Raw genomic sequence first — 19,826 nt, 5'->3', positions numbered from 1 at the left:
TTACAAATATCATATTGATAATTGAAGGTTATATATTATTTTATTAATTATTTAAAACAATATTTGTTTAATATTAACAATACTGGTATTGTATAATAATATGTAATACATGCTTCTAACAATAGACGAATTCGAAGGTTTTCTAACAAGTGTATTTTGACATCTTAACGCGGTCGTGATAATAAAACAACGGGGCTGGCAACAAACTCAATTAAGAAAGACATTTTTTAAAGTCCAGAAAACATAACATTAATCTTTGATTACACTGAAAAAAATTAAAATCTTGAAAACCTCATCCCGAAGTTGGCCGTTTCATATTGAAATAAAGTATAAATACTTTTAAACAATTTCCTAATGATTGACACAAGAGCAGCTAAATATTTGTATTTATAAAAGAATGGTATTGAATTTAAAATATGAATTCATTGATACAAAATCACTGAAGTTAAATAAACAAAATCATTACTTCTAGGAAAGAGATTGATTTTAGTTTAAAGTCATGCATTTTATTTTAAATATAGGATTTGGTTAGTACGAACACATACTTGTTATGTCTAACCAGTGTGGGGTTGTGCCAACCACATGAAGATTGTTGTTACTAATAGTCGAAGAGTTTGAAATAAACTTATTTTTCCTATTTCCACAATTATATAACTAACAGGAGAAGATAAGTCTTTAAATTGTCGTCAAATTTTTTTAAAATTAAAATTGCTTTCAGTGTTTATACCACCCAGTTTTACACATTATAATAAAATAATCTTACACTTTTTATCAACGCCATTAATCTTGAAAATAACAAAATATTGTAGACATAAATATGTCAAAATACTCATTTAATAAATATATTTTATTTGTAATCTAATTTATTTATTTTAGTTATCTTGTTACAAAATATTAATTTTTTTTTTGAAAATATATTCAAAATTTACCCCTTAGAGCTTAGAGCCCTCCAGAGGTTTTTTTGTGAATTCAAAACATTTTTCTGTCATTCGATCCCAAAGAATGTGAATAAATTTTACTTACTATTATTAGTCTCCAATCAAATTGGAATCGCTAATACCTTAGTGGTATAAATAGCATTTTTATGTTTGTGAGAATTTAAAGAAAATCCCTAATTAAGTTGTAAGAAAATTAATTTGTTTAACTTTTAAAAGAAATTAGTTTTTAAAATCTATTATTTATCCTTGCTTATTAAATTTTGTGTACAAATTTTAAACGTTAAAGTCTTTCGATTTTAATTGATGTTCTTTTATGATACAATAGCGTAAAATATAAACTCAAATAGCTTGTCTAGTCAATATCTGAATAAAATATAATTGAAAAAAATACACACATTGGTTCAAGAACAATTTTCAATTTTCGCTGAAACCTCGAAAATTGCTCAACATTGCAGTCAACTTTGAAAAAATTATCAGGTTTCCCCGAGTCAAAAACGTTTTACCACACGGCAATTTTTCAATTCCCATGTTGGCCAATTAGCTTCGATTTTCAATGAATATTTTATTTCCAAATTAAATTTATTTAAAATTTAAATATTAAGAAATCAAATTTATAATCATTGGACGAATTTTAAAATTTCACCTTGAATTTATTACTGTCTAGAGACCAAAATACTTTATTCTTTTGTAAAATTGATTTGATTGGTTAAATATTGTTTTATTATTCCAACAAACACAAAAGCGCATACATTATTAATTTATATATAGTCGTAATTACAATAATAAGTAAGCCCTAGCAGACAATACTTTGAAAAAAAATATATATATATATATTATAATCAATGATAAACTTTAACCGCATATTATTTAGACCTAAAAGGTCATTGTTATTTGATGATTCTATATTGAGCAATCAATTATTGTGTTTCTCATTTATTTTATGTTAATTAGATAATGAAAAATTTTTGAAATTCTTTTATTTCAATAATTATTAATTTTTTTCAAAAATATATTACACACAAAAGTTAATGAACAAATAATTGACGGTGGTAGAACTAAAGTGATCCAAGTATTATTTATCTTAAAACTAGCGACCCGCCCCGGCTTCGCACGGGTGCAATGCTGTTACTAAATATACTACAGAAAAACTGTGAACGTTGTATATAAAAACATAGCGGCCCGCTCTGGCTTCGCACGGGTATAAAATATATAGCCTATGTGATTAAAATCGATCCAGTAGTTTTGATTTATTCATTACTGCCCGTGGCCCGCACGCGTTAAATTTGGAGTAAAACAATCCCCCTTTCCCTATACCATGAAGATTTCCTGCTATCTTTGGAATATCTAAATTCATACTTTACGACATTATTTACGACATCACATTAGAAACCTCAAAAATAGCAGTACTTCTCCATTATTTAATGGATGTTATTATACATATAAACCTTCCTCTTGAATCACTCTATCTATTAAAAAAAACCGCATCAAAATCCGTTGCGTAGTTTCAAAGATTTAAGCATACAAAGGGACATAGGGACAGAGAAAGCGACTTTGTTTTATACTATGTAGTGATAAGGATTTTGGTATATGGGTACGAGAAAAACGATCATGATTCCTCCAATTGTAATTTTTATCAAGAAACTTCATAAAACTTCATAAAAAATTGATTTTTTAATGAGTAAAAAACGAATAATATATATTTTCATATAGTTTACGGTATTGTATCGTAAAAAACATCAATTATAATCGAAAGACTCTAACGTTTAAAATTTGTATACAAAATTTAGTAAACAAACATAAAAAAATAAATAGATTATAAATAAATTTCTTTGAAATCAAAATAGCATACTTATTGACAGGTACACTTTAATTTCTTGACCAATAAATTAGTAAAAGAATATTTTTTGTCGTAACAAATTTTGTGTAATAAATCAAGAGTAATAAAAAATTTATTTGTGTTATTTTGGTTAAAATCGTGGTCATTGAACTCTTTGTAAGATATTTCAATTTTTATTTTTATTGCATATAAACAAAACAATACAGGGTGGCTTCTTCTTTTTTAAGTAGACATATACTTGAAACTCGATAATTGAAAAAAGCTTCAAACGAAAACATCTTATACCGGCATTGAATTCGATCTAAGTTTTCCGATTCAACTAAAATTTGACTCTAATTCATTAAGGACAAACATTAGATGAACGCTTTAAATTAGAAAGTTGTTCTTTATCAATACGCAAACATTTATTTGCTTGAAACGTTTTTTTGCAATTCGAATAGTTTAGACAGTAATTAATGTCAAAAATGTAGACTTTTAGTACGTTTGTTTTCGAAGAATACTTAGATTTCGCAGAAACAGTTATACGAAATAACAATTTTAATATAAAAAAAAACAATTTTGGTAAAAACTTTTCAGTCCATTTTTGCCTAAACTGTACGATTTGCGGGAAAATGTTACGAAAAAAAAAGTAACAATATTTCTTATTTAAAGTGTTCAACTATCAATTACCAGTAATGAAGTAGAGTGAGCTTTTCATTGAGCTTGGAAGCCTATGTCAAGGTCGGCGTATACGTAAGATGTGCGTTTGTGCACCCAACATTTTTAACTTCCCGCTAAGAAAATAGGGAAGTTATTGTTTTCACCCCGTTTTGCCAAAATCGGGAAGTTACAGGGATGACCTGCAGGGTCACCCGTTTTCCAAATTTTTTTTGCTTGCATTCAAACTAATTTCAACATAAAAAGCCGTCCTGTATACACGTATGTAAATAAATTGTAACTCTTATAAGTGATTATTGTTTAGTTATTGGAGAGCTTGCAAGGATTCCTAAATAAACTTTCCGATTTAAGAGAGTGTATCTACCACTCCCCCCCCCCTCTCAACACAAAGTGCTCACTAATCAATATTATGGCTACAAATAGTAGAGAAAGTGTAAAGTATTAAAATGGTAGTCGAATGAATAAAAAATATGTAAAGCTTCAGAAACATTCATCTATGTTAAATCAACAAGTAGACACTTTTATACTTCTATACGAAACACGCTTCTCTTTAATGTAGAATTAAGGTTGATGGGACATTAAAGTTGTTTTGAATAATGCATAAATTGAAATAATTTCAATTTGCAGATTAAAATTTGGAATTTTTTTAAAAAAATTCGTAACGCTAGAGCTGCGTTAGCTAATCGAATTTCCTCAGAGACTGAAAAAGGAATACATTTTTCTTAGTCGAATATTGCATTTTTAATTTTTCAAGAACTTTTATTTCCAACTTTCTGGCTTAAAACTAATCAAAAGATATTTTTTATTTTGAAAAAATTCAAAATTTTAAACTTTGCGCTTACACCCTCCCCTCATCCCTTATTTAGCTATCGATTTTTCTCTTTAACGAACTTGATCTTTCAAATACCAAAACCCTTCTTTATACTAAATTTTATTTAAATCGGACTTAAATTGCCACCACCACTGGAGAAGGTACAAACACATATATCAAAGATGCATATATATATACAGGGTGTCCCGTAAGTACCGCACGCTTTTCTGGCATCAGGTAGAAAATAAAATTCTAAGACGAAAAGTCATCTTCCATTTTTTTGATCCGATGCACGGATATTTAGCTATTAATTAAAGTAGGAACCCAATCAGAAGCATTGTAACATTGTAAATTAAAACCACTCGAATTTTATTTTATACCTGATGTATTAAAAGCGTATGGTACTTACGGGACATCATTTAACGATGGTCATTTTTGACATCTATTAAGGACGATCGATGAACATTTGAAGAAATTTTTTCGAAAATCAATACAAAAGTAATAGCTCCATTTCTGTGCCTACTGCGTAAAATTGTAAAATTTTCGAACTACTTTTAAGTAGAGCTGTCATATTCAGACAAATAACTAGACAAATAAATAGAATAATTTTTTTCAAATTGTAATTATAGCCTAGAGCTAACAACATGGCTGACTAGTCAGCATAAATTTTTATATATTTATTTTTCTGATCAATATTTATAATTTAGATAAAAATATTCAATACAGCAAGTTGTAATACTGTTAACATGTTCTTTTTTACTATAGTGTAATACACTATTTACACTAAGTATAAGTTAAAAAAGATAATCTTCTTATTACATTTTTAATAGCACTATCTTTATATACTTACACTAAAATGTACTACACAGTCGATGTAAAAAGAACAACTGATAGTACTCTATCTAGTAAACAGTTGCTATGTAATTTAATGATAATTTTATCTCTTCTGTGTGTATTATATGTATATGATAATAGTGTTACTTTCTACTTCCATTATTTCATATATTATATAAAAATTATAAACTTCGTCATTATTATATAAAAAGATCATACACTTGGGAGGAAGTGTGTAAAAACACCGAAATTATTTTGGTTAAGATAGTAGAGTTGGTTTATTTTATGTTGGACCTTAACAAACAAAGAGACAACATAAAATAAACCAACTCTAAGAGCACTAAAGCATTTTTTGATTTAGTGTTGAAATTATTTGTATAATACTTTCAACTTTGAAGATAAATTTTGTAATAACTTCATGAATGTAGACGAAAAATAAGAATAAAATTTTTCGATAACTTCCTTCATTTTCGAAATATCGAAAGTTAACTAATTAAACAAAATTTTCAATTATAGATATTTTGAAAATTAATCCAGATATCGAAAAATTTTATTTTTACTTTTCGTCTTATATTATCAAGTTATAACTAGTTCACCAACAAAATTAATAATATATATGTTTTAAAATTTTTGTCCACACTACCGTGCTCATACATCCTTAATTAGTTGGGCACAACGTTTTTTTTTTAATTTCCTTCGACTAGTTTTGGAGAAATCCATGAAAACATATCATCCATCTACCGTTTTGCCATAAAACCAATGTTAAAATTCCTACTTTTGAAGTCATTTATTTATTTATATAATCGTACAACCCTCCCCTAAAATTTGCAGAATTGATTAAGAGTAAGAAAATCAAGCTTTTTTATTTGAAATTGTCTTAGTGCTTGTACATCCTTAATAATTATTAAAGAAAATTCAAAACCCGGCAAGAAAATTTTTTTTTAATATATCCTGCAATTTTTTCAGTTTATTAAATCACATAAAACCGGGTTTAGTTTTATGAATTTGTAAAAAATCAGAGAAAACTATAATAAACTTCATTGGAAAATCGTGAATAAAATCCTTTCTTGATTCTTACGATCTTTCTGTTTTGAAATAAGATACGAATAAATAAGTTTTGAAATAAGATATGAAATAAGGTATTTCACATATTTTTGGATATCTTGCATCACAGAAAGTGTTTTCAACGAATGTACATAATACGATGACATATCGTCTGGTATTCTGTTTGAAATAGGAAAATGAAGTAAAACTTTCGAAAGAAAACTTTTGATAAATAAATTTGAATATTTTAGAAATAAATAATGGTAGTTGCATTCATTGACGACACGCTATATGCATATGTATTATATTTAATTTAAAAAAAAAATGTCGCTGATACAACAGTAATTTGTTTATTTAATTTAGTAATAATTACTTTTAAATAGATATCTGAGAGTTTTTTTAATAAAGCTATATTCAAGGTGGAATAATAGGTCGTAATTTAAAAGGAAATCTAGTTATATTTCAGAATTGAAAAAACTGCAATTGACTGAGTTAATCTTTATAAAAGTTTTGGAGAAAATGGATACCAAAGTTTTGTCCTAATTTGCGCCCTTATCGAGTAAACAATGATATTTACGAAAAAATTTTCAAACAAAAGTTGTGTATTTTTTTATTAGAATTATTTTCTATCTCAAACCTTTTGTAATATGGGTCCTAAAGCCTCAAGACTCAGACAAAATTTGTTGCTCATTTACGAACAATTAAACTCACTTTTTATGTCCTGAAAATGCTATAAAAATTTCATTTTGATATCTCTTTTCGTTTTTTGAGTTAGAACGCCTGGGCGCGACAGTGTATCACGACTACTGCAGGAGCTGTTAAAGTGAGGAGAAAGAGGAGACAATGTCTCATCTTCTCTGTCTCTGCCCAGCTCTTGTCATGAGGAGATGGACTTACTTGAGCCAGCCTCTCTTTGACGATCTCTGCGACCTAAAATCCGTCGACGTCAGAGTACTCATGCCGTTCTTAAATAGCACCAAATGGTTCATGGAGTGAGTAGTGACCGGGGATGGGACAACCCTTTTTCGGTATCACAGCGAACCCTATGGTCTTAGTGTTTCCCACTCCAGGTCAGCCATTGTAACCTAACCTATGTCAGCATTAATTATCCCACGGAAACATATTATCGAGATAAAATATGCTATGTGTTAATCCAAGTTATAAACTATCTGTGTTCCAAATTTTATCAAAATCCGTTCAGTAGTTTTTGCGTGAAAGAGTAGCAAACATCCAGACACCTAGACATCCTCACAAATTTTCACGAGTATAATATTAATAGAATTTTTCCAGCCTGTTTTTAGCCACGGGTACCGCACTACGTAATTCTGCACGGCTCGAGCTAGTTCTAGCTTAATTCTTGTGCAGTAGGTAACCTTTTTAAAATTGCATTTATTATGCCTAGAAAATATACGGAACACATTATAAAGTATAAAGTTATTGACATTTTAAAAAATGGACAATAAAATACTGCGCGGGGTTTAGTATGACCTCAACATTATCCTAATAAATTATTAAATTTTTATAACAAAGAAAAACAAGTCTCCCTTGAATATTAAATTCAATTTGTATAATCTGAACTATTTGAAACTAGTTATAGAATTATTTTGATATTGGAGTCAAAATTTGGATTTAAAATTTGGATCCAAAATTAATAAAACTTTTTTTTATATGAAATTTTTTGAAAGGTCACGCAAAGTATTATTTGCACCGTGCATGAGTTTTATTTCAGGCGTTGCCATGATAACAATATACTACTTTATTAATATGAATTGTATGGATGGACATATAAGTCTATGGATTGTATATATAGTTTCCATTGAAAATTTAATATTGTTTTCTAACAATAAAACAAATAACACTTAAAAAATATCATTTTTACAAATTCTAATGCAGCAAATTTAATTAATTGTTTCATTAATTTTAATTTGACATTTACTACACCATTTACATGTAAAGAATTGAAAATTAATCATATCAGCACTTTTTAATGTCATAACTATCCTCTGGAAGCGTTAGCGTCAATTTGATTGTCCTTACCATGACTACGATGCACCCACTAAATTTTATACCTACAAAATTTGAAAAGGCTTTAAGAAAAAAAATGGCATTTGACCCAATGATGAGTTTATATATACATAACCTCAAAACACAATCATTTCATTACAATAGATTTTGGATGTCAATTAATTTGACTATTAAAAAAAAGATAAAATATGTTGATCTATGTTAAGGTAATCAACTTTAATCACAAAAATTTTCAATGCTAATCACCTTAATTAATTTTTTTTACTATTTAATGCGTTTTACTATTTGTTTACGTTTTGAAATGTTTTTGTTTCAGACGGAACTATTTATCTAATCTAATTCAATTCGTAGTCGGAGCTCAAAGTTTAGTCTGAGTCTTCAGTACAAAATCTAAGATTGTGATTAAATCAATTAACCACAGAAACGTTTAAGAAAAAACCAGTTCATATTAAATTTGATTTGGAAATGTCTGCTTTGAGTCAATAAATGATTCAAATTTTCTTGGATTTTAGACCATTTTGAGGGATTTTGAGAATTTTTATTGAAACCAGATTATAGAGTATAAAACCGCACAAAAACCGAAACTAGAAATGAATATATTGGTTTTTGTTAGATTTGCTTACGACAAATTGTTAAAAGCGATCTTTAATATTCTTTTCACAGCCACAGATGATAGCGTTGCCAAAACGTAAGGACGAGCTAAAATTTTAATAACGCCTTCCATTGCTTCAAAAGGATTTCTAGGTGAAACGAGCAAAATCGATCTCTTGGTAGAAGTGAAGTTCAAAAGACACAAATTTTTTGAAACTTTTGACCGAATTGTTTGTCCTAACTCTTCTCTTGGTTTGAGATAAAAAGCTATTTAATTTCAGTTAGTTTTTAAGCTACAACTTTGATATAAATAAATCATAAACGAGAGGTTTGGTATGGTATGATATGGAAGTTAGCGGGCCGTGCTCGAGCATCGTGCCTCGAAGCAATGGTTCAGAGCACCTAGCCAAAAAGAACCCTTGTACTCTATCCCCGCTACACTTTTCAGTGGCTATTATAACCAACTGATGTACTGAAACCCAGGATTTGCTTAGCGCCGAGTTTCCTAATTTCTTCTGGTTCGACTATGACCGGACCAAACCATTTCCTTCGCTGCTGTATGAGCGCCGGGCAGTAACAGAGAAAGTGGATCGATGTTTCTTCTGAATTTTCTCCGCATCTGTCACACGCGGGAGATTGTCTTTTTCCAATCTCATGTTGAAACTTGTTCAGGTTATCATGCGCTGTGAGTAACTCTACGATGACTCTAATATCAGCTCTGTTTAGTTTCAAGATCTCCTCGGCTCTGTTACCGAGCGAGTTTCCTTCACCCAACAGGCTTTTGGCGATTCGCCCTCCCTCGTAGCTGGTCCATGTCTTTAATTGTTGGTTTTTCAGATTATCTCCTAATCTGTTAAGACCTTCTTAGTATGGCATCATCGCAAGCTTTTCTTGAGTGGGAGCCATGGTGGTTCCCAGTTTGGCCAGCTTATCTGCTCTATCATTACCGTTCCAACCAGAGTGTCCGGGGATCCAGGTAATATTGACTTTATTGTGCCTCGCCAGGTTGTTTAGACTGTTTCTAGTCTTCTTGACGAGTCGCGATGACACTGTACAGTTTGATACTAATCACATCATCCTTCAAATTGGCGAATTGGAGGTGGTCAGCTCATCTCATGATGGCTACCAGCTCTTGCTCATACATCCTTAAAATATGCTCTGATGGAAAAAAAGACTTTACATTATAAAATTTACGTAATATGACAGTTTTTAAATGTCATGGTAGTATGTAGGTATATATATAATGATGCTGTATTGAACAGAATAAAACATATTCTAACATCTACACAATATAATAATAATGGCGCCAACATAACTCTTTGCTTTTCATCATACATAAATACATTCTAATAATAATTATACAAACACCCAATAATACATGTTGGTACTACCTAACTCCTGACTCTGCGATTCTGTGAGCTTAATGAAATTCAAATGTTATTTTTCTGCTTGATGAAACAAAATGAAATTATTACATTTACTTGCTTGTATATATGTATACACATTTTTAATGATTTTATTATATTTATTTACATTTTTTATTTTATTTACATAATCATAATTAATTGTTTATTTACTTAATTATTATTTTCAATGTCTAATTTAAAACAATAGACATGGCATAATAGAAAATTATACTTGAATCTAGTTATTATTTACTTGATTCAAAAATAGTAAAACGAAACAGAAAAGTTCTAGCGCAGTTTTATAGCATTTATTCACTTCTGATACATAATTTAAGGATATATGAAAACATGAAAGTTATCAATGATTTTCAAACGCCTGTCTAAGATTTTTAGTCGTTAAATTATGAGAAAAAGTAATTATGAGAATATATAAGTATCTCAGAGATCATTCAACGCTTCTATAATTTTATAATTAACCGGATACCGTTTATTATTATTATTACTATTTGAAGATATCAGATATTTTTATCATATTTAAAACGACCATGTAAATAATGATTAAACGAATAAAAATTATAATAAATTCGTGATCAATGTTTTAAAAAAAAATAAATAACGCTTCCTTAATTGAGATCTTACTAAAGATTTTTATAATTTAATGATTAATAATAAAACTAAATTAAAAAATGTGCAACATATTAATTGTATATGTTGTTACGAAAACACCTTTTTAATTGTATGTCTGTTAGTTTTAATTATTTTATATATCTTTTTATTTATTTATTACATTTTAACTATAAACTAAGAACTACTGTTTTGGTGCATGCCTAATTATTTCATTTGATTGTTTCAAACATTTATCAAATGAAGTTAAAAAACAAAACACACAGAAAAAAATTAAAATAGTGACAACCTCATCCCAAAGTTGGCTGTTTCATATCGAAATAAAGTAAAAATAATTCAAACAATTTTCTAACGATTAGAACAAATACAGCTAAATATTTGTATTTATAATAGAATGTGATAGAATTTAAAATATGAATTCATTGATACAAAATCACTGAAGTTAAATAAACAAAATCATTACTTCTATGAAAGAGCTTGATTTTAGTTTAAAGTCATGCATTTTATTGATGGAAAATAAAATTGTACTTAGTTGGAATCGTGTAAATAAAGCGAATTGATGAATTAAAAGAAAATTTCTTTGCGATTGCTTTAATTATAGGATTTGGTTATTACGAACACATACCTGTCATGTATAGTCTATACGTGATTGTGTCAACTACATGAAGAATATTGTTACCAACTTGCAGAGAGTTTGAAATAAACTAAGTGATCATTTTTATAATATATAGCATATATTTGCTGATGGGTTAAGATGTAGGGAAGTCTTTTTATTTATTTCAAAACATCTTTCATAGTTTACTACAGATTTTACAGTCATCTGAAGAAGAATATAAATTTAACATTAATTACAAAGAATTTATATTTTATAAATTAGGTTAAATAAGATTGATATTAATTTACACTTTTAAAACAAAACCATTACGCTAAATAAAGTATATGGTCTACCTACGCTACGCTATTGTAGCATCCATAGCAACCAACCACATAGTGTGATAAGAATCAATTTGTAACCCAAATCTTGTTGTCTTCATAAATACATAATATTAACATATGAAAATAAACAATCAACTGAGTTAATCGTTGAAATACTATGCATTATTTTTAATGATTTAAAAAAGTTATTAGCTAGTTATTATTATTAAAAAGCAAACCCATTTATGACGACCTACTGGACGTCATTTGTTCTAGTTTTGATAATTCTGAAAATTTTTCGAAGTATTTTGTAGAAAAGTTGTTTTTTGTATTTCAGAAATCTTTTTCGAGGCTCACTAGTGTTATCTTCAAATTTTCGTAACTGTATCTGATTTACAAGACCCAATTGATCTATGTTGCTCATTTACGAACTCAAATTCACTTTTTACGTCGTGACCACAGCTCTTTCAGCTTGATATCTCTTTTCGTTTTTGAGTTACCATGTTTACGGACAAACGGAAATGAGCAAATTAATTGATTTTATGAACACCTATACCAAAATTTTAAGCGTTACACATTGGGACTAAAATTAGTATACCTTGATGTATATTTCATATATACATGGTATAAAATAAATAAAACCGGTCATACTGGATAGAATGGCAACATACTCAACCCAAACATATCACTTGAAAAGTATATTAAACAGTATGAATAGTTTCTAAAATTATAAAGGTGAGTTGATCCAATTAGAACCTACATTGCTCCCTGGCTCTTTTTACACAATTTTTATATTCAGCCAAGAAAAAATCGTTTCGGCGTGCCCTAACATTTGTATGTCGTTTGTATGTCGCCAAAACTCAAAACCATAGATTGTTGAAATTTTGGATACAAGACTATTCTAATAATTTCGCTTCCTTTTTGTACTTTCTTATAACGATCGCAAAATATCGTTTTCAGAAATTGAGAGAATAATTCTTGACAAAGGCTAGAATTCCCAAGCTAAAGACATTCTCATACTTTGGTTATTTATAGGAATATCGACTTGAAATTTTACACAGTCATACTTTTATGAGTCAGATTTTTAACATATTAAACCGAAATCAGAACTTTAAACTCAGCCAACTACAAATTTACAAATAAGGCCGATTCTTAATATTTTGTCTAGCCTCAGAGATGGTTAGAGATATCGTAAATACTTAAAATATTATATCGATTTTCATGACAAAATTCGCATTTTTAATTTTTTCCTTATTTTGACCCACGCTCATAATTATTACAAGTTTGTTGAAATATTTGAATACATAATAGCACTATTAAAATATCAATTTGTCCAGTTTTTACATTCCATATCACGCACTAGTTATAAAATTAAAATATGAAGGTGTCTTCATCTTAATATATATAAAAAATAATTAGATTAATATCCATTTTGAATACATTTTCCCAATCTTGATAGTATATGTCAATGGTCTCAGCTTATAAAGTAATTCCTCGTTCAACTATTAAAGAACTTTCTGTATTTTAACACCTATAACATATTTATTTTTATTTATCTATCAGATCAATAAGAAGGTCGAACGAATTCCACACACTTCAACTCCAATAAATGATGGTTATTAATTTACTTTTTATTTGAAAATAATTATGTTAAATTTATTTTATTTTGTTTTATTCAGATTTTAATAAAATTTCTACACGCGTAGCGAATATCTTGATATTTTGATGAACCTGATTTTATTTCTTTGTATTATTTCAATTTTTCAAGGTTATACATGTATTTCTCAGTAATCGCTTAAGTTTTTTTTTTTTTTGATGTTGAAATGTCCATAAAGCGAAGAATTAATTTTCAATTCAATTATTTCTGAATAAATTTTCAAAATTTTGTTTATTTTAAATCATTTTGTAAGAACACCTGCTTAAGTTAAATATTCAAACATCCTCGAGACTTAAATATCAAAATAGCCCTGGATTCCGTGATATAAAACTGCACTTACCTACAGAGATTTCGAAATTTCGAAATTTCGCATTTGAATCAATACTATTTAACGATAGGTACAATATGGATTAGATGTGCCAGGGTTTATTCTGGCAGAAATATTTTTTGCCTCGATTTTTTTATTTTTTACTGGTGTGAGAGATATACATTTAGGCTTTCTTATTAAATATAAATATTTTATAATTATTAATAGCTACTGCATTTCTGCATATTTAATTATCCATACGCAAAGTTAAAATAAAAATCACTTTTAATTAGCTAGAAACAAGTTGCTTGCAGATTTTGTTGCTATAGTCAATAATATAAGATTGGCCAAGTTTCTTTCTAATTATAAATCAATTTATTGAATCTATAATAAAAATAAATAATATAAAGTTATGTAATAATAATCATTTCCATAATAAATTCATTAATTTGCACGCAGAAAAATAATTCATCAACAAGTTAACAACAAACACAGTTGAAACTAGTTACTAGTCAATTAAATGGCAGTGATGAGTATGAAACGTGTGATATGTACAATAATGCTCAGAAAAATTGGATTTTCTCAGCTATGAAATACTCCATCGACACGAAAAAAAATTAAAATAATGATAACCTTATCCCGAAGTTGACCATTCATATTGAAATAAAGTAAAAATACTTTCAAACAATTGCCTAATGATTGGAACAAGTACAGCTAAATATTTGTATTTATAATATAATGAAATTGAATTTAAAATATGAATTCATTGATACAAAATCACTGAAGTTAAATAAACAAAATGATTACTTCTATGAAAGAGATTGATTTTAGTTTAAAGTCATGCATTTTATTGATGCAAAATAAAATTGTACTTAATTAGAATATATAATCGTGTAAATAAAGCGAATCGATGAATTAAAAGAAGATTTCTTCGCGTTTGCTTTAAATATAGGATTTGGTTATAACAAACACATACCTGTCATGTCTAGTCCATATGTGGTTGTGTCAAATACATGAAAATTCTTGTTACCAACTTACAGTGAGTTTTATAAAATAAACCTTATTGATCATTTTTATAATTGTCTCTCATCACAATTCATTTTAGAGTGATTCAATTTTTTCTTAATCACATCGTACTTAAAGATTGTATGCTAATTGATTTATGTATTCAGATTTACATAATAAATTCATTTTTTATTCATTGATTTAAGTGCAATTTTTATTTAAAACAAGCATCATGCATTATTATATATATTTTATATTTTATTTGTAAATATAAAAATAAATTTAATATACAAGCAAATTTATTTATTATTTTTATAAAATGAATGTGTGATTGCCTTGAAATTTTGATTTCCGCATCACTTTGGATTAAAGTTTAGACGACGAACAAATATAAACCGAATGGAGAATGTACGGCGGCGGCTTGACCGAACTTAAACATAAGTTACTTCTCTCATGTTGTAACATAATTTTGATTCGTGTGTCATGTAATACTATGTAATAATGTTTTACATTTTTGACCTTCAATTATCTCTTATAAAATCACTATGCACACATAACTGCTAGACTGTATAATTTTATACGGTGTGCCAATTAAAACGGCACCATATGGGAAATGTTTTTTTAACACCCGACCTAAAAAAAAGGGTGTTATATAAGTTTCACCGCTATGTGTGTGTGTTTGCCTGTCTATCTGTGGCATCGCAGCGCCTAACCGGATGAACAGATTTTGAATTTTTTTGTTTTGTTTGAAATGCAATTTAATGAAGAGTGTTCTTAGCTATGTTTCAAGTACGCCTTTACGGTTCCGTACCTGAAATATTTGTCGGGGATTTTTTAAATTTTGTAAATTTCACTTGTTTTTATTTGTTTAAGGCGATATAAAATAATAAGATTATTTGCATTCATAATGGGTGGACCATTTTTAATAAGAATAACTTTTTTTTCACAAAACAAATAATAAAACAATTTTTCATATCATACCGACTTAATTTTGGACACACTGTATAAATGAAAATATATATTACAATATTTTTATTCTGAAATATTGCAATTTTATAAGGTGAAAAACGTTGGAAAATCAATAATGAAACTTTATGTTTCTTGGAATAGAAAATATCAATTTGGAAAAAATATATATTTCGTATAAATAAATAGGTCCTGGATTGCCGAGTTTTGGAGACGTTTTCTTGAAATGGAACCTAGCTAAATCAATTTTTCGTCTCAAAAACTCCCTGCATACTAATCGTTTAACAACGCCATCTATTGAAATCTATCTTTAATGTTTCAGTGTCGGTAAAATAAATCACGCATAAAAACCAAGAAGTTTTGAGAAAACTACTCGATAAAATTGAAATACCGGCACGCAATAGGCTACTCTTCCCTCTTCCCTAAACGCCTGTAACATAAAATAGGGCTGCATGGATTCAATATTTTTAAACATTTTTAACCGACTTCCAACAAAAACGTAGTAGGTTATCAATTCGACTGTATTTTTTTTTTCAATGTTTGTTACCTGAGAACTTTTGACTGGGTGAACCGATTTTGATGATTCTTTATCTGTCTGAACGCTGATGCTTTCCGTTTGATCCAGTTCTAACAACGGCGTCCATGAGAAAACCATAAAAGTATTAAATTTGCATTAAGTATGCACACGGCAAGAGAACGAATAACTCAATATCACTTCGATGATTCTTTTTTTTTAGTGACAAATTAGTTAGTGTACTCACTAAAAGTCACAAAATAAAAAAAACTTTTAACAAAAAGAAAACCTACTTCAAAAGAAAAACTTTTCCAAAATAAATTAAAATGCACTAAAAAGTAAAAATATAACGATAATATAATGTAGTTAAAATTATTGTTATTTTTGGAGTCGGTGTCAGCCAAGGAAACAACTCTGGCAGAACAGTTTGCTACATTAGCTTGGCTGACACCGACTCCAAAAATAACAATAATTTTAACTACATTATATTATCGTTATATTTTTACTTTTTAGTGCATTTTAATTTATTTTGGAAAAGTTTTTCTTTGGAAGTCGGTTTTCTTTTTGTTAAAAGTTTTTTTGTACGCATGTATTCTAATTAAAGGTATCAAATTCATAGACAAAATACATCAAACTGTTTATATTAAAGTATATGACAATTCTTCTTGTATATTATTTAATTAAGTTTCAATATTTACTTAAAATACTTTGATTTTAATTTAAACAGGTGAATCAATTAAATGTTATGTAACAACATTTTAAAATAAACATTTTGCAAAATTGAATTTACTATATAAATAAATTTTATTTAAATTATTTTAAATTTTGATTATATCTTCATTTCCGTTAATTTCCCACATATTTCTTCAAAGTTTTCATATAATGTCAAATATTTTTGTAAATATATTTTGCATTAAAAAACATTAGAGCCTAAATAGCCGAACGGTTTAAGGCGTTTTGCCTCCGACTGTTTGTCCATTTAGACGTAGGTTGCGGGTTCGAATCCAGGCAGCGGCAGTGTGAACAATTTATATTTAATGAGTGCAGAATTGATCACATTGTTGTCGCTTAGATAAGAACGAAGTAACCGACTCCATCCACATCAAAATGTAATTGTAAGATATGTTTTTATTTAAATAAATAAAGATTAACAAATAATGATGTGGGTGGCCTCTGTTATAGGCGTATATGTCAGAGAAACGGAGGTTAAACCCTATTATTATTATATTTTTGTAAATTATATTTTGCATTAAAAAATATTTTACTGTTTTTTTTATCAAAATAATTTTTAAATTTGAACAAAAATTAAAATTATGTTTAGTTTTGGAATAAAAAGTCAAGGATATTCAAATCAAATAATTTAGTACATCTGAGTTAACCTACTAATCCAAATCCACTTTCGTTTCGATAAGCAAAAAAAAAAATTATTTTTTAACAATCATATAAAAACAACGCGGAAAATAATTTTGATTTAAAAAAAAAGTAGAAATTAGTAAAATATTGATATGCCAATTCAAAGAATGCTAACCTAAACCATAGTAATTTATAACAACACTGATGAAATTATGAATGAACTTTTTAATGGTCTAGACATTAGATATTCCACTGCAGCTTTTTTTTTTTAAAGATTTAAGCGTACTTATAACTGCCATATTGGCTGCTTTTGACGTCATTATTGATTTTCTCGATAAAAACTGTTTATTTCTGTTCGAGTTTATTATAATATTAAAAAACTATATACTTATTTATATTCTATAAACTGAAATATTTTAATAAATGATAATCAGTGTATCTAACGATCCATAACACACCATAATACATTAAATTACTGATAAATCACTTTTTTATAAATATCACAAATTCATGTAAGTCTAATAAATAATATGTTTTCAAAATCAAGATATCAAACATTTTATGATTTTAATAATATCTATGTTCAGTTCACTTCCGGAAATGTTAATTAACTTTAAAAAAAAAAAAAACATTTAATTTTTATCAATCTTTAATTAAATTTAGATAAATTCTCTATTTTTAAAATTATATTGATATTTTATTTGTGATTTTATTTATAGTTTTTAAATTATTTAATCGCCTTGTTACCAGGCCGATACTTCCCGGCGGTACCCGTACAAATCATTGAATTTAAACATCGTTTTAAAAATTATTATTTTCTTATAATAAAACGAAAATGGAAAGCGTGGCTTAATCACACCAAATAACAATAACAGAAGGCTTATAAAATACTAATTAATTGACACACAAAATTTAAGTTTTTTGGTAATAATTTCGTTTTGGTACCGAAACACCTTAACTTGAAGAGTTCTTAAAGTATATATATCCTAATTATACCATGCATATATGTAATATGCAAGGTATACTAAGTTTAGTCCCAAGTTTGTAACGCTTAAAAATATTGATGCTACGAACAAAATTTTGGTATAGGTGTTAATAAAATCACCTAATTAGTCCATTTCCGGTTATCCGTCCGTCTGTGGGCACGATAACTCAAAAACGAAAAAAAATATCAAGCTGAAATTTTTACAGCGTACTCAGCACGTAAAAAGTGAGGTCGAGCAACACAGGTCAATTGGGTCTTGACCTATGGGTCCATAGGATCCATCTTGTAAACCGTTAGAGATAGAACAAAAATTTAAATATAAGAAATGTTGGTTATCAAAAAATAAACACTTTTTGTTTGAAACATTTTTTCGTTAACATCACTGTTTACTCGTGAGGGCGCAAATTAGGCGTAAATTGTATAGTATGTATTATAAAAGTTGTATATGTATAATCAATGTGATACAGTAATCAATACTATTTATGCATGGTATTTCAACAATTAGCTCAGTCAATTGTTTGTTTTCACTTGTTTTTAAAATAATTTTTGAATATTTTAATATTATTTTAAAATAGTTAAGACTAATTAAAAATATATTGTTATATCATAATAATTATTTTAATAGAATAATAAAAATAATAATAATAATAAAATCTAATTTAATTTTTTTAATTTTATCCATGTTTTTTTAAATTACCACTTTACATTTATCACGGAAATATTTTAATTGTTTTTAAAAACGAATCTTACCTACTTAGAAATAATGTAGTTTTTATATTTGATTTCGAAATTATTTGTCGATCTTTCGTGCAAGAATGGAACAGATTGACCTGCAAATCCTAAAAAGGACATATCATATTCTTTACGAACAAATATTTTCAACTTTCTAGTAAACTTTTAGATTTTTAATCTGTTTAAAATTCTTTAAGGTAGTACTATCGGTAATAGACTTTGCATTCAGAATTTAATGAAACTTGGCACAGTTGTCCATTATTATATCATAATTAACCAGTTAAATTTTTAAGGGCCTTCAGAGGACTGAAAATCTGATCGTCCAGTTTTGTAAAATAAAATAAAATCTGTGATTTTACATAAGGATCAATGTTAAAATATCTTTTTTTCAGTTCTCTGAAGGTCCCTAAAAATTTAACTGGTTAATTATGATATAATAATGGACAACTATTCCAAGTTTCATTAAATTTTGAATGCAAAGTCTATTACCGATAGTACTACCTTAACTCTCTTACTCATTATAGTTAAGATTATCGAAAATCGTTAGTTTTCGGAGTAAGTGTGACTTACATAAGTATGCCATTATTGCATTTACTCGACACTTAAAGTTTATCGATAATTGTAG

General features: G+C 27.9%; 1 protein-coding gene across 4 annotated transcripts in view; it reads left to right on the top strand.

The window, feature by feature from the left end:
• The window catches only part of LOC123290561 (nuclear factor of activated T-cells 5), a 136,897-nt gene that overhangs the window by 101,031 nt on the left and 16,040 nt on the right, over positions 1-19,826 (top strand). The window lies entirely within an intron of this gene.

Source organism: Chrysoperla carnea, chromosome 1 (genome assembly GCF_905475395.1).
Source record: "Chrysoperla carnea chromosome 1, inChrCarn1.1, whole genome shotgun sequence".
Taxonomy (NCBI): domain Eukaryota; kingdom Metazoa; phylum Arthropoda; class Insecta; order Neuroptera; family Chrysopidae; genus Chrysoperla; species Chrysoperla carnea.
The sequence above is the reverse complement of the archived record's forward strand: the minus strand, read 5'-3'. Positions and strand labels throughout refer to the sequence as shown.